Source organism: Rhinatrema bivittatum, chromosome 5 (genome assembly GCF_901001135.1).
Source record: "Rhinatrema bivittatum chromosome 5, aRhiBiv1.1, whole genome shotgun sequence".
Lineage (NCBI taxonomy): Eukaryota > Metazoa > Chordata > Amphibia > Gymnophiona > Rhinatrematidae > Rhinatrema > Rhinatrema bivittatum.
The window spans coordinates 66,589,702-66,606,178 of NC_042619.1; the positions used below are offsets into that span (position 1 = coordinate 66,589,702).

Consider the following 16,477-nt stretch of genomic DNA (forward strand, 5'->3'; position numbering starts at 1 on the left):
GCCGAGTAGCAGTGTCTCTCCACGGGCCACGAGGAGAGGCCCGATGCTGAGCAGCAGGAACGGTAGCTGGACTGGAGATACCAGGGTCTGTAGCTGAGCCGGAGGCACTAGGGGTGGCCCGAGGATGGAGCCGGTGGCCTACCATCGCCAGAGACGAGGGACCAGGCACTGGAGTCACTGGAGAGAGGTGAGGGGGCTGTACCATGGGTCTGCCGCAGACGGCACACATAACAGGGAGGAGGAGGAGGAGGAGATGGAAATGGAGCTTACTACAGGAGAGGCTTCTGACTGAGCAATGGAGACAGAGTGAGTTTACAGCCTGCTGGCTTTTTGTTTTGAATAACTGGTGTTGTTGTAAGGACTGGGAAGACCGTGACCTGCAGCACAATGGAGGGGAGTTGGAGAAAGTTGTGCTACTGCCGGGCAGGGCGGTGTTTTGCTGGCTGAGGAAGACAGGCAGAGGTGTTTCCCCTACGAACTGTGAGTTTGGGGACTTATGATAGTGTTCCAGTTGGAATTATAAAAAGGACTGTTTGGTGATACAAACTATGATTTGCATTTATTTTGCTGAGAGCTTGTATGGACCTGCTGCAAGGGACTTAGAGCACTTGTGCAAGCCTGTAAAGGTACCGGTAGCCAACGTCGGGGTTGGAGGAGTTAATTGCTGCTGAGTTTACAGAGGGTATCCGCTGGGAAAAGAAGCATTGGTGGTCCAGAGCAGCGGTGGATCGAGGGGACAGTGGAAGCCAGAGGTGTCTTCAACCGGTGATCCTTCACAGTATCTTCACATTCCAATCTGGGAGGAGCACTGGTGGGTCCTTCATTTTGCAGTTTTAGGTTGCTATTTTCAATATCAAACACTGCCTTTTCGATTAGCTTCAACTCCAAGAACTTTCTCCAAGGTAATGGTAATGGTGGCGGCAGCCCTGTGAAAGGAAGAAATCTTGGTCTATCCATATCTGGAATTTGTTGCCAGGAGATGTGGTTAGTGCAGTTAGTATAGCTGTGTTTAAAAAAGGATTGGATAAGTTCTTGGAGGAGAAGTCCATTACCTGCCATTAATTAAGTTGACCTAGATAATAACCACCGCTATTACTAGCAACGGTAACATGGAATAGATTTAGTTTTTGGGCACTTGCCAGGTTCTTATGGCCTGGATTGGCCACTGTTGGAAACAGTATGCTGGGCTTGATGGACCCTTGGTCTGACTCAGTATGGTTTTTGGTATTTTTTATTAAAAATTTAAAAGTGAAGTCCTTCCAGGAAAGCTAAGTGGCCTCCCCAAGGGTGATCCGGTGATCCAGTGATCCAGTTAATGTAGGAGCTGGGTTGGATTGGCAACCTTGCCAAGAACAATCTGCAACCATCTTAGAACCTGGTGTATGTGGGTGGTTACTTTGATACATAAGGTGGCAGGGGACTGAAAGGCATCTTCAGGCCTTGTCGGCATCCCAGATAGTGGGTGTGGACAATGTGTAGGCTTATTTTTTTTAGTCACGTCTTAGATCCAGGAGAATAGTGCCTGACAGACATGGATTGATGGTGACTGGTGGCAGTGCAAGGTTTACTGGTTCTTCAGTCGCAGGAGACATCCACATTTTTTATTATATTTATTTTAGATTTATTTTTTTTTTATATTCCGCTTTTCACATTTTTTTTCAGCCCTTCAAAGTGGATTACATTCGGGTACTGTAGGTATTTCCCTATCCCCAGAGGGCTTACAATCGCATTTTTGCATGCGTTAAGCGCCTTTATGAATGCAAAAACTCCTTAATGCATGCGAAAACTCCTTTAAGGCATGCGATAGCACCATAACGCATGGTGCAATGCAAATCTGAAAAAGAGGAGGAGTTAAGGGCCGGCTGGGCTCACAGATTTGCGAAGCCCTATCGCATGGCTTTAACTACACCTTTTTCATTAGCGTTAGGCTGTGTGATAGGACTTAATTGCACATAGCGATTTTTGCCCATGCTGGTTTTAGTAGTTTTGAAGCTCCGGGATAGGGAGAGGGAGAGAGAGAGAGAGAAGCTGTAATGCCCTCACACTACTTAGGTATTTATATCTCTTTGGGAAGCCGACCTAGTAACTCGAGGTGAAGTTTAGGTATTAGTGTAGGGGTTAGGGGCCACTTTGACATTCATAAGAACATAAGAACATGCCATACTGGGTCAGCATCCCGATTCCAACAGTGACCAATCCAGGCCATAAGAACCTGGCAAGTACCCAAAAACTAAGTCTATTCCATGTTACCGTTGCTAGTAATAGCAGTGGCTATTTTGTAAGTCAATTTAATTAATAGCAGGTAATGGACTTCTCCTCCACGAACGTATCCAATCCTTTTTTAAACACAGCTATATTAACTGCACTAACCACATCTTCTGGCAACAAATTCCAGAGTTTAATTGTGCGTTGAATAAAAAAGAACTTTCTCCAATTAGTTTTAAATGTGCCACATGCTAACTTCATGGAGTGCCCCCTAGTCTTTCTATTATCCGAAAGAGTAAATAACCGATTCATATCTACCTGTTCTAGACCTCTCATGATTTTAAACACCTGTATCATATCCCCCCTCAGCCGTCTCTTCTCCAGGCTGAAAAGTCCTAACCTCTTTAGTCTTTCCTCATAGGGGAGCTGTTCCATTCCCCTTATCATTTTGGTAGCCCTTCTCTGTACCTTCTCCATCGCAATTATATCTTTTTTGAGATGTGGTGACCAGAATTGTACACAGTATTCAAGGTGCGGTCTCACCATGGAGCGTTAGAGAGGCATTATGACATTTTCCATTTTATTCACCATTCCCTTTCTAATAATTCCCAACATTCTGTTTGCTTTTTTGACTGCTGCAGCACACTGAACCGATGATTTCAAATTGTTATCCACTATGACGCCTAGATCTCTTTTTTTGGATAGTAGCACCTAATATGGAACCTAACATTGTGTAACTATAGCATGGGTTATTTTTCCCTATATGCATCACCTTGCACTTATCCACATTAAATTTCATCTGCCATTTTGATGCCCAGTTTTCCAGTCTCACAAGGTCTTCCTGCAATTTATCACAATCTGCTTGTGATTTAACTACTCTGAACAATTTTGTATCATCTGCAAATTTGATTATCTCACTCGTCGTATTTCTTTCTAGATCATTTATAAATATATTGAAAAGTAAGGGTCCCAATACAGATTCCTGAGGCACTCCACTGCCCACTCCCTTCCACTGAGAAAATTGTCCATGTAATCCTACTCTCTGTTTCCTGTCTTTTAGCCAGTTTGCAATCCAAGAAAGGACATCGCCACCTATCCCATGACTTTTAACTTTTCCTAGAAGCCTCTAATGAAGAACTTTGTCAAGCGCCTTCTGAAAATCCAAATGCACTATATCTACCGGTTCACCTTTATCTATTTGCTTATTAACTTCTTCAAAAAAGTGAAGCAGATTTGTGAGGCAAGACTTGCCTTGGGTAAAGCCTTGCTGACTTTGTTCCATTAAACCATGTCTTTCTATATGTTCTGTGATTTTGATGTTTAGAACATTTTCCACTATTTTTCCTGGCACTGAAGTCAGGCTAACCGGTCTGTAGTTTCCCTTATCGCCCCTGGAGCCCTTTTTAAATATTGGGGTTTCATTTGCTATCCTCCAGTCTTCAGGTACAATGGATGATTTTAATGATAGGTTACACATTTTTACTAATAGGTCTGACATTTCATTTTTTAGTTCCTTCAGAACTCTGGGGTGTATACCATCCGGTCCAAGTGATTTACTACTCTTCAGTTTGTCAATCAGGTCTACCACATCTTCTAGGTTCACCGTGATTTGATTCAGTTCATCTCAATCATTACCCATGAAAACCTTCTTCAGTACGGGTAACTCCCCACCATCCTCTTCAGTAAACACCGAAGCAAAGAAATCATTTAATCTTTCCACAATGGCCTTATCTTCTCTAAATGCCCCTTTAACCCCTCGATCATCTAACGGTCCAACTGATTCCCTCACAGGCTTTCTGCTTCGGATATATTTAAAAAGTTCTTACTGTGAATTTTTGCCTCTACGGCCAACTTTTTTTCAAATTCTCTCTTAGCCTGTCTTATCAATGTCTTACATTTAACTTGTCAGCGTTTATGCATTATCCTATTTTCTTCTTTTGGATCCTTCTTCCAATTTTTGAATGAAGGTGTTATGAATGTGGGCCCTTATATCGCGGTAAGACTACCGTCGACGGGCAAGGCCTTGCTCACCTAGGACTCTTGCTAGAAGACTTCACCCTGGAAGCACGCGACCCCCCCAGGAGAGGCCCGTAGGGGTCCGGCCGCTGGGACTTAGGCGATTCCTCTGAGGACTGTAGAAGGTCTGGATGCAGGCGCCTCCTGCAGGTCGTGGGTTCCAGACGGCTGGCGCCTCCAGCAGGTCGTGACAGTCTTGAGGATGGAATTCAAGAGAAGACCAAGTCCGGTCCAAAGTTCAAAATACCAGCGAGATCCAAATCCAGTCCAAGTGAAAAGCAGGAGAAAGGTCCGCAGCCGTACCAGGGTCGAGGCAGGAGAAGGGTCCAAAGCCGTACCAGGGTCGAGACAGGAGAAGGGTCCAAAGCCGTACCAGGGTCGAGACAGGAGAAGGGTCCAAAGCCGAACCAAGGTCGAGCCAAGAATCAGTCCACGGAGCAGGAGAGGAGACGGGATGACGAACAGGAACCAGGAGCCAGGAACACACTCTAGGCAGGAACCTCAATACTAAGGCAAGGACTGGATGCACAGCCCTTGCCTTAAGTACAGGAAGCGGAAGGAGGAGCTGTGGAGGGAGCCATGACACTTCCTGTCATGGCCCCTTTAAGAATAGCAATGCAGTCGCGCGCGCTGCCCTAAGGAGAGCAGGGGGAGGAGTCAGCTGGCCGCGGAGCCATGCTGCCGGCTCGGCACTGGCGGCGGTGAAGACGCGAACAGGCAGGGCAGGCTGTCCAGCAGATCCCCGGCGTCCACCTAAGTAATCCGGGTGAGTCCCCTGCTACTCCGGGTCCGTTCTTCGTCGCGGCCGACCGCGGCCGGCGGCCATGACACCCGGTCCCGGTCGTGGTCTTCCGCGGCCGATAGCGCTAACAGTACCCCCTCCCTTAGGCCGCCCCCGAGAAGGCCGGGGTTTACCGGGGTGTGCGGAATGAAAGTCAGCGAGCAAGGATTTATCCAAGATATTCTTCGCAGGTTCCCAGGAGTTCTCCTCCGGACCAAAACCCTCCCAGGCCAGGAGATACTCCCAAACGGAGCCCCGTTTCCGGACATCCAACACTTCCTGAACACGATAAACCGTTTCATCCAGTGCCTGAAGGGGTGCAGGCTCCGGCGGCTTCCGATGAGGCCATCTGAGGATCAATGGTTTAAGAAGAGACACATGGAAAGAATTGTGAATGCGCAAGGAAGCCGGCAACCGGAGCTGATAGGTCACAGGACCCAGTTGTCGCAACACCGGAAAGGGACCAATATAACGAGGAGCCAGTCTCATAGAAGGGACCCTCAGGCGGATATGCCGGGTGCTGAGCCATACTTTCTCCCCGGACTGAAACTGCGGAGCTGGACGGCGATGTGGATCCGTAAATCTCTTCGCGGAACAGGCCGCCTTCCGCAAGAGCAGTTGCGTATGGGACCAAAGACGTGTTAGTTGGGAAGCAGTCAACTGAGCAGCCGGAGAAGGCACAGGCAATGGTACAGGTAAAGGTGGGCGAGGTTGGCGACCGAAGACAATCTGGAAAGGAGATGCTCCCGTAGAGGTGCCCGCATGGCAATTATGGGAAAATTCCGCCCAGGAGAGAAGGGATGCCCAGTCATCTTGACGAGAGTTAACGTACAGCCGGAGGAACTGTTTGAGCGAACGGTTAGTACGTTCAGCCTGACCATTCGCCTGCGGATGAAACGCCGTGGTGAAATCCAAGGAAATCCGGAACTTTTTGCAGAGATGAAGCCAATAGCGAGCCGTGAACTGCGGTCCCCGATCCGAAGTGATATGAAGAGGCAGGCCATGGAGACGGAAGATGTGGAGCATGAACAATTGAGCCAGTCGTGGGGCAGACGGGAGGGAGGGAAGCGGAATAAAATGGGCCATTTTAGAAAAGCGATCCACCACCACCCATATCACAGTATTGCCCTCGGAAGCGGGAAGTTCAACTATAAAATCTGTGGAGATATGCGTCCAAGGGCTGGTGGGAACGGGCAAGGGTTGTAATAAGCCCCAAGGTTTCCCGGTGAGAACTTTATGTTGAGCGCAGACTGGACAAGAGTCCACATAAGCCCGTATATCCTTATGCATCTCGGGCCACCAATAATACTGTTGTAACAGCGCCTGCGTTCGCCGTCGTCCCGGGTGTCCCGCCAGTCTGGAGTCATGACCCCAAGCTAAAACTTTATTGCGTAGTCGTTGGGGCACCACCGTTTTCCCGGGTGGCACAGTGAAGGTAGCGGACAGGATGATACGGGCTGGATCAATGATATGTTGTTCTGAGTCCACAATATCTTCAGGGGAGAATGAACGGGATAAGGCGTCGGCTTTAACGTTCTTATCGGCAGGGCGATAACGTATTTCCATATTGAATCGAGTAAAAAAGAGAGCCCAACGGGCTTGACGTGGGTTTAATCGTTGAGCTTGTTGCAAATACGTTAAATTTTTGTGATCCGTAAAGATGGTGATGCGATGTTGGGCTCCTTCTAGCCACTGTCTCCACTCGTCCAGCGCCATCTTAATAGCCAGCAGCTCCCTGTCGCCAATGGAATAGTTACGTTCCGCTGCAGAAAATTTTTTAGAGAAATACGAACAAGGATGCGTAGCTCCGGATGTAGTAGTCTGACTCAGGATGGCCCCAACTCCTTCAGCGGAAGCATCGACTTCTATAAAAAATGGACGCTTGGGGTCGGGGTGCCGAAGACAGGGCTGCCGAAGGAAAGAGTCTTTAAGGGTTTGAAAAGCTTCCTCGGCCTCCACAGGCCAGATCTTGTTGTTAGCTCCTTTACGAGTCATGGCAGTCAAGGGTGCAGTAATTTTGGAGAAATTCTGAATAAAACTGCGGTAGTAATTAGCAAACCCTAAAAAACGTTGAAGTGCACGCAGTCCATTAGGCTGAGGCCATTCTTTGATACATTTTAGCTTAGCAGGGTCCATTTGAAATCCTCTGTTAGATATAATGTAGCCCAGGAAAGGTAGGGACTTTTTTTCAAAAATACACTTTTCAATCTTAGCGTACAATTTATTTTCTCTTAACCGCTGTAATACTTGAATGACGTGTAGTCTGTGAGCTTGTAAATTAGCCGAGAAGATCAAAATGTCATCCAAGTAGACCACAACACAGATATAAAGCAGATCTCGGAATATTTCATTAACGAAGTTTTGAAATACAGCAGGGGCATTAGTCAGTCCAAACGGCATCACCAGGTATTCATAATGTCCGTCTCTCGTGTTGAATGCCGTTTTCCATTCATCACCCTCGCGAATTCTGATAAGATTGTAGGCCCCTCTGAGATCCAATTTGGAAAATATTTGAGCCCCTTGTAAACGGTCAAAGAGTTCGGCAATCAAAGGTAATGGGTAGCGATCTTTAATGGTGATAGCATTGAGTCCACGGAAATCAATGCAGGGTCTCAGAGTTCCATCTTTTTTTCCCACGAAGAAAAACCCAGCTCCGGCCGGGGAGGTAGAACGTCGAATGAACCCTTTTTGTAAATTCTCCTGAATATAACTGGTCATAGCCTGAGTCTCTGAAGCGGATAGGGCATAGACCTTCCCTCGGGGAGGAGAGGCCCCAGGAACAAGGTTAATGGTACAGTCAAAATCTCGATGAGGCGGCAGGATCTCCGCAGCCTTTTTAGAGAAGACATCCGCGAACTGGCTATAATGGGCAGGTAGCCCTTCGAGTCGTGTAATGCATAGGTAGCTGTCAGTAGGCATGGGTTCCTGAAGACAGGTCTCTTGACAAGCAGTTCCCCATCGCAGGAGTTTCAGGGTTGTCCAGTCAAACTGCGGATTGTGCTGTTGCAACCAAGGAATCCCCAATACTACGGGGTGTATGGCCCTCTGGATAACGTAAAATGACATTTGTTCGCAATGTTTGGGTCCAATGTGACACTCCAGAGGAACAGTCTGATGGGTTATCCTCCCCGGTAGCGGGTCTCCATGAATAGAGGATATAATCAATGGTGTAGGACAAGGCTGCAGAGGAATATGGAGTTTCTCCACGATCTCTTGAAGAATAAAACTCCCTCCGGCGCCCGAGTCTACTAGCGCCATGGTGGAGAAATGTAGGTCCTTAAGAGCCAGTGAAATCCGGAGAGTAAGTGGAGGAGCTGGAGAGGTACTGCCTAGGGTTACTCCTCCGCCAGAGCCTAGGCTTTGAAGTTTCCCGGACGAATCGGGCATCGGGCTATGAGGTGACCCGATCCTCCACAGTACATACATAGGCCTGACCGACGACGTCTCTGTCGCTCCTCAGGGGAAAGAGGACCACGTCCCAGTTGCATAGGTTCTTCAGTACTACCTCCAGAAGATGTGGAAGGTTGTGGGATGGTGGATACTGGACGAGGAGGGTTCCAGGAACTGGTTCGTTTGGAATTAGTTCCTTCACGGGCTCTTTCTTGCAGCCGCCGGTCTATCCGGTTCACTAAGTTGATGATAGCGTCTAAGGACTTCGGTAGTTCTCGAGCCGCCATCTCATCCTTAATTTTTGGCGACAACCCCTCTAAGTATATAGAACGTAAGCAGTTCTCTTCCCAATGCAGTTCTGAGGCCAAAGTTCTGAACTCGATAGTGTAGTCTGCGAGGGCACGATTACCCTGTCGTAATTGTAGTAATTTAGAACCGGCTACCACCTGTTGTCCTGGATCATCGAAAATTGTAACGAAAAGTTCCCAGAATTTTTTAAGGTTCTGCAGGATGGGGTCTGATCGTCGCCAATAAGGAGATGCCCAGGCCAGGGCCTTTCCTTCCAACAGTGACAAAATGTACGTGGTCTTAGTAAGATCGTCTGGAAACGAAGAGGCTTGAAGTTGAAAATGCATATTACATTGATCAATGAATCCCTGACACAAACGGGGATCTCCCGCGTAGCGTGGAGGTATAGGTAACGGAATTGTGGATCTGCCAGGGGTTGGCACCAACACTGGTACGGCAGCAGCGGCGGCCTGAGCAGCTGCCATGGCTTCCATACGTGCGTTCATTCGTTCTAATGATGATGCCATGGATTCCAGAATCCTTTGTTGTTCCATAACCTTCTGAGCCAACCCTGGAATGGCTTGGCGAGCCGAGGCCTCCGCCGGGTCCATGGCCTTAGTATTCTGTTATGAATGTGGGCCCTTATATCGCGGTAAGACTACCGTCGACGGGCAAGGCCTTGCTCACCTAGGACTCTTGCTAGAAGACTTCACCCTGGAAGCACGCGACCCCCCCAGGAGAGGCCCGTAGGGGTCCGGCCGCTGGGACTTAGGCGATTCCTCTGAGGACTGTAGAAGGTCTGGATGCAGGCGCCTCCTGCAGGTCGTGGGTTCCAGACGGCTGGCGCCTCCAGCAGGTCGTGACAGTCTTGAGGATGGAATTCAAGAGAAGACCAAGTCCGGTCCAAAGTTCAAAATACCAGCGAGATCCAAATCCAGTCCAAGTGAAAAGCAGGAGAAAGGTCCGCAGCCGTACCAGGGTCGAGGCAGGAGAAGGGTCCAAAGCCGTACCAGGGTCGAGACAGGAGAAGGGTCCAAAGCCGTACCAGGGTCGAGACAGGAGAAGGGTCCAAAGCCGAACCAAGGTCGAGCCAAGAATCAGTCCACGGAGCAGGAGAGGAGACGGGATGACGAACAGGAACCAGGAGCCAGGAACACACTCTAGGCAGGAACCTCAATACTAAGGCAAGGACTGGATGCACAGCCCTTGCCTTAAGTACAGGAAGCGGAAGGAGGAGCTGTGGAGGGAGCCATGACACTTCCTGTCATGGCCCCTTTAAGAATAGCAATGCAGTCGCGCGCGCTGCCCTAAGGAGAGCAGGGGGAGGAGTCAGCTGGCCGCGGAGCCATGCTGCCGGCTCGGCACTGGCGGCGGTGAAGACGCGAACAGGCAGGGCAGGCTGTCCAGCAGATCCCCGGCGTCCACCTAAGTAATCCGGGTGAGTCCCCTGCTACTCCGGGTCCGTTCTTCGTCGCGGCCGACCGCGGCCGGCGGCCATGACACCCGGTCCCGGTCGTGGTCTTCCGCGGCCGATAGCGCTAACAGAAGGTCTTTTGGCTAAAATAGCCTCTTTCACCTCCCCCCTTAACCATGCCGGCAATCGTTTTGCCTTCTTTCCACCTTTCTTAATGTGTGGAATACATCTGGACTGGTATTTTTCAACAATGACCATGCCTCTTGCACACTTTTTACTTTTGTAGCTGCTCCTTTCCGTTTTTTTCTAACAATTTTTCTCATTTTATCAAAGTTTCCCTTTTGAAAGTTTAGCACGAGAGCTGTGGATTTGCATACTGTTCCCCTTCCAGTCATTAATTCAAATTTGATCATATTATGATCACTATTGGCAAGCGACCCCACCACCGTTACCTCTCTCACCAAATCCTGTGCTCCACTGAGAATTAGATCTAAAATTGCTCCCTCTCTCGTCGGTTCCTGAACCAATTGCTCCATAAAGCTATCATTTATTCCAACCAGGAACGTTATATCTCTAGCGTGTCCCAATGATACATTTACCCAGTCAATATTGGGGTAATTGAAGTCTCCCATTATTACCGCACTACCATTATTACCGCACTACCAATTTGCAGGCCGATACAGTAAAGTCCGCGGGAGAGCAGAGAAACGCCCGCTCTCCCGGCGCACGCACCGGCCCCTCGCCAGTGCGCGCGATGCAGTATGCAAATTAGGCGGTGCGTTAGAAACGGGGAAAAGGAGGTACTAGGGACACTATCGCATCCCTAGCTCCTCCTTTTTGACAGGAGCGGCGGCTGTCAGCGGGTTTGACAGCCGATGCTCAATTTTGCCGGCGTCGGTTCTCGAGCCCGCTGACAGCTACGGGCTCGGAAACCGGACGCCAGCAAAATTGAGCGTCCGGTTTTCGGCCCGTCAGTCGCGGGCCGAATTCAAATTTTATTTTTTTTTACTTTTTTTACTCTTCGGGACCTCCGAATTAATATCGCCATGATATTAAGTCGGAGGGTGCACAGAAAAGCAGTTTTTACTGCTTTTTTGTGCTCTTTCCCGGTGCCGGAAGAAATTAGCACCGACTTTTGGGTCGGCGCTAATTTCTGAAAGTAAAATGTATGGCTTGGCTGCACATTTTACTTTCTGTATCCCGCGCACATACCTAATAGGGCCATCAACATGAATTTGCACGTTGAGGGCGCTATTAGGTGCCGCGGGTTTGACGCGCATTTTCCTCCCCTTACTGAATAAGGGGTAAGGGAAAACGAGCATCCAATAGCAGGGTAACAGTGCACTCCGTCGGAGCGCACTGTACTATATCGGCCTGTTGGTTAGTTTCTCTAATTTCTCTTAGCATTTCACTGTCCGTCTCACCATCATGACCAGGTGGACAATAGTATACTCCTATCACTATAGTCTTCCCCGACACACAAGGGATTTCTACCCATAAAGATTCAATTTAGCATTTAATCTCATGCAGGATTTTTATCCTGTTGGACTCTATGCCATCCCGGACATAAAGCACCACACCGCCTCCCGGGTGCTCCTCTCTGTCATTGTGATGTCATTTGTACCCCGGTATAGTACTGTCCTATTGGTTGTCCTCCTTCCTCCATGTCTCTGAGATGCCAATTAAGTCTATGTCATCATTCACTGTTATACATTCTAATTCTCCCATCTTACTTCTTAGACTTCTGGCAATAGCATACAAACATTTCAAAGTTTGTTTTTTGTTTGTATTTTCAGTCTGCTTTTTAACTGATAGGGATAAGTTAGAATTTTTTAGCTCAGGTGAGTTTTTAGTTACAGGCACTTGGACTACTTTTCTTATTATTGGAATCTCACTGTCAGGATGCCCTAATTCTAATGCATCATTAGTATCCTTTGAAGATACTTCTCTCCGAACCATGCACTGCTGAGCGACTGTCTGCATTCCCCTTTGTTCTAGTTTAAAAGCTGCTCTATCTCCTTTTTAAAGGTTAGTGCCAGCAGTCTGGTTCCACCCTGGTTAAGGTGGAGCCCATCCCTTCGGAAGAGACTCCCCCTTCCCCAAAAGGTTCCCCAGTTCCTAACAAAACTGAATCTCTCTTCCTTGCACCATCTTCTTATCCAAGCATTGAGAGTCTGGAGCTCTGCCTGCCTCTGGTGACCTGCGCGTGGAATAGGAAGCATTTCAGAGAATGCTACCCTGGAGGTTCTGGATTTTAGTTTTCTGCCTAAGAACCTAAATTTGGCTTCCAGAACCTACCTCCCACATTTTCCTATGACCTCGGTGCCTACATGTACCACAACAGCTGGCTCCTCCCCAGCACTATCTAAAATCCTATCTAGGTGACGTGTGAGGTCCGCCACCTTCGCACCAGGTAGGCATGTTACCAGGTTATCCTCACACCCACCAGCCACCCAGCTGTCTATATTCCTAATAATCGAATCACCAACTATGACGGCCGACCTAACCCTTCCCTCCTGGGCAGTAGGTCTTGGGGAGATATCCTCGGTGCGAAAGGACAGTGCATCACTTGGAGAGCAGGTCCTTGCTACAGGATCCTTTCCAGCTACACCAGGTTGATGCTCTCCAATCATGAGACCTTCTTCCTCCCAAGGCAGCACCAGGGCTGTCAGTCTGAAGTTGGGACTTGGCTACTATGTCCCTGAAGGTCTCATCTATATACTTCTCCATCTGCCTCAGCTCCTCCAGGTCTGGCATTCTTGCCTCCAGAGATCGGACTCGTTCTCTGAGAGCCAGGAGCTCTTTGCATCGCATGCACATTTACAACTTCTCACTGGTGGGTAAAAAATCATACATGTGACACTCGATGTAAAAGACTGGGAAGCCCCACTCTTGCTGCTGGACTGCTGCCTTCATCTCAATTTTGATCAGTTCCTAGTTAAGTTTTAGGTTGCTATGGGAGAAGGACTGTGTCTAACGTCCTTTAAATGTATTAGTGAATTCACTATATGTCTGGTAGTGGCCTACCGGAGTCTGATCAAACTCTCAATAAAGTTTTTGTTGTTGTTTTTTTTTTTTGTGAAAGTGGCACCTGCCTATAAATTAAAGGATGAGCTAGGGGTGGGAAGGTTGGGAAATACAAACAGTCTAACTTCAGTTTGTCAGCCAGAGTGACTCACTGCTTTCTTGATTAACAAATGTTGGTACCTATTCAAGCCAAATCACACTACCTCAACACCTTTTCCAAGGTGAGTAACTGAGCTGAATTTTTCATCCTTTTTACTTAGGTATTCACTGCTCCTAGCTTATTTCTAGCTTCTGGATACTTTTTGTGGTTTTTTGTTTGTTTGTTTTTTTAAATACAAACTCTCAGTTCTGCTTACTTGCTGCCTTACAGACTTTTAAAATTAAACACACTACCTACTGCTTACTAGCTGCCTTATTGACTGACTATTTAAAAATACAAACAGTCTAACTTGTTTCTTCACTGCCTTACTGACTATTAAAAGCACAAACACACTAAATAATATTCCCAAATAGTTAACTTTGCCCCAATACTTATAAAAAAGACAATGTCCCAAGCAAAAACTTACTGATTCCTTTCAGCCACCAGCAAGGTGATCCTCTCCTCTCAGTGCTCCACTACGAGCAGCACAGTGCTCTCTTGTGAAGATTTGAGGACCTTTAGAGTGAGGAAACTCAGCCAAAGATGAGATTTATGCAATGTTCTCTCAACCTAGCTTAATGTTACCCAGATAGAGAGTCTATCATGCAGTGGTTGTAAGTAGGAAATACAACAATTCTGAAATGTATTGCAAAGTGTGAAAAGGTTAGCATTTCGCATAGGTATTAGTACACTTTGCGATAAACTGCCTATTACCCTAAAACACGCCCTATTTTTCGCATTTTGATAAATCCAGGCCTAAGTTTGTACCTGAGGCAATGGAGGGTAAAGTGTCTTGGCCAAGGTCACAAGGAGCGACAGCAGGACTTGAACCCTGGTCTCCTGCTCTAATCACTAGGTTACTCCTCCACTCCAACATTCAACTGGAATAGATGCTTTAGTACAGGAGTGGCTGAAGGAGGAGATTTTATATGTGTTTCCCCCTTGGCCTGAGAGACGGGAAGCGAAGAGAATTGTGAAACAACAGATGTGATAGATCGGTATACCACGGCCATCAAGACTAAACTGGTGTTACCAGAAGAATAAAGCATGATATTCTGCAATCTGCTTCAGAAGACTGCAGAACATCATGGCTTTATTCTTCTGGTAACCCCAGTTTAGTCTTGATGGCCGTGGTATACCGATCTATCACATTTGTTGTGTGACAATCCTCTTCGCTTCCCTTCTCTCAGGAACTTGCTTTCTCAGGGTCCGGTTTCTCACGAGGATCTGGATTGATTCTGTATTATAGTTTGGCCCTTGAAAGGGTGCGCCTGGTAAAGAAAGGTTATTCATCAGGGATGGTGTCTACATTTTTGAAGGCAAGGACATTTTCCACTTCCTTGGCTTACGTCTTTGTATGGAGAGTTTTTGAGGGCTGGAGTTCCGGTCAGCAGTGCATGCTATGTTGTGCCAAGCCTCAGTATTGCTGATTTTGGATTTCTTGCAAGAGGGCATATCTAAGGATCTGGGTCTTAATACCTTGAAGATGCAATTCTCTATTGCTATAAAGGCTGGGTTCAGGGTCGGCTGCTGTCTTCTCACTGTGATGTATCTCATTTTTTTTGCAGGGTGTTAAGCACATTTGACTGCCTCTTTGGATTCCAGTTCCTGTTTGGGACCTTAACTTGATCCTGTTCTTTTTGGTGGAGGTCACAATTTTGTCCTTTTAAGAGTGTGTTTCTGTGTTTGCCTCATGCTGAAGATTGTTTCTTGTTGTGATTTGTTCAACACAAAGGATATCTGAGTTGCAGACCCTTTCTTGCATGGAACCTTTTTTGACATTTTCTCTGGATAGGGTCTAGCTTTGCACAGTTCCTTCCTTTTTTTCCAAAGTTAGTGACAAGCTTTCACATGAATCGATCTATTTCCTTGCCTTTGAGGGATAAACTGGGGAGTGCAGGAGAACTATATGCTTCTTTGTTCCTTGAATGTATAGAGGCATCTTTTGAGGTTGCCATTAGGTTTCGATTGCCATTAGGTTTCGAAAGTCGGACCATCATTTTGTGCTGTATGGTGGTGTGCAGAAAGATGAAGCGGCATCTAGAGCTACAGTAGCTTACTGCATTAAATAGGTGATCATCGTTGCATAGGTGGAGGCTAATATGCCTTTGTTGAAATAGATTTGGGCACATTTCACAAGGGCACAGGCTGCTTTGTGGGCAGAGCTTGAGTTGTAATCTCTGTCGGAAATTTGTAAAGCGATGACCTGGTCGTTTTTGCATACTTTTTCTAAGCACTTCTGTTTGGATGTCCACATTAGAGAAGAAACCTCCATTGTCTCAGTTATATTGCTGTGAGCATGAATAACATCCTGCCCCATGAGGCTTTGGTACATCCCTTTCATATGTACTGACTTGGAATGACGGCTACCAACTGGAGATTAATATCCTTATTCAATAAACATACACACAGTTAATGCGACTCCAACATTGCTCTATGCTTCAACGGCAAGAGGAAATGTGGAAAAAAGGATTTGCATCCACAAAAAAGCAGGGGAGTAGCTTGCTTGTTACTGCAGTTACTACCCCAAACCAAATAAGCCTGATACTTCACTTGGAATACATATCCAGCATAGCTCTCTGCTTCAACGGCGGGGAGAATGAAGAAAAGATTTATATTCAGACAACAACCAACAAGGAATGAATTACATAGTCTGGGTAAACAAATAAGCATGGGTGTAGCTTGCTTGTTACGGCGGTTACTACCGCAAATCAATTAAGTCTGATACTTCACTTGGAATACATAACCAGCGCAGCTCACTGCTTCAACGGCAGGGGGGAATGAAGTAAAGAGGATTTATATTCAGACAACCAACAAGGACTGAATTGCACAGGCTGAGTAAACAAGCGTGGGAATAGCTTGCTTATTACGACGGTTACTACCCCAAACCAATTAGCTAGATACTTCACTTAGATGCAGCTCCAGCACTGCTGTCTGCATCGGTGGCGGGGGTGGAAGGGAATTGGAACCAAAAAGTTACAAATAAGGGCCCCGACCTCAGCGGTCAGAGTAACAGATAAGTATGAGAAAAATAGGTGTGAAAGCTTGCTGGGCAGACTGGATGGGCCGTTTGGTCTTCTTCTGCCGTCACTTCTGTGTTTCTATGTTTCAGATTAAATTACTTCTTATCTGGTAATTTTCCTTTCTTCTTGAACAGTCAAGCCCTTTCAAATGCTGCATTCTAGCTGTCGTCTAATTTCCTTTCCTTTGTAGGTTG

At 47.1% G+C, this 16,477-nt stretch overlaps 1 protein-coding gene across 1 annotated transcript in view; it reads left to right on the forward strand.

The window, feature by feature from the left end:
* The window catches only part of DYNC2H1 (dynein cytoplasmic 2 heavy chain 1), a 1,848,033-nt gene that overhangs the window by 734,110 nt on the left and 1,097,446 nt on the right, over positions 1 to 16,477 (forward strand). The gene's annotated exons all lie outside the window — the stretch shown is intronic.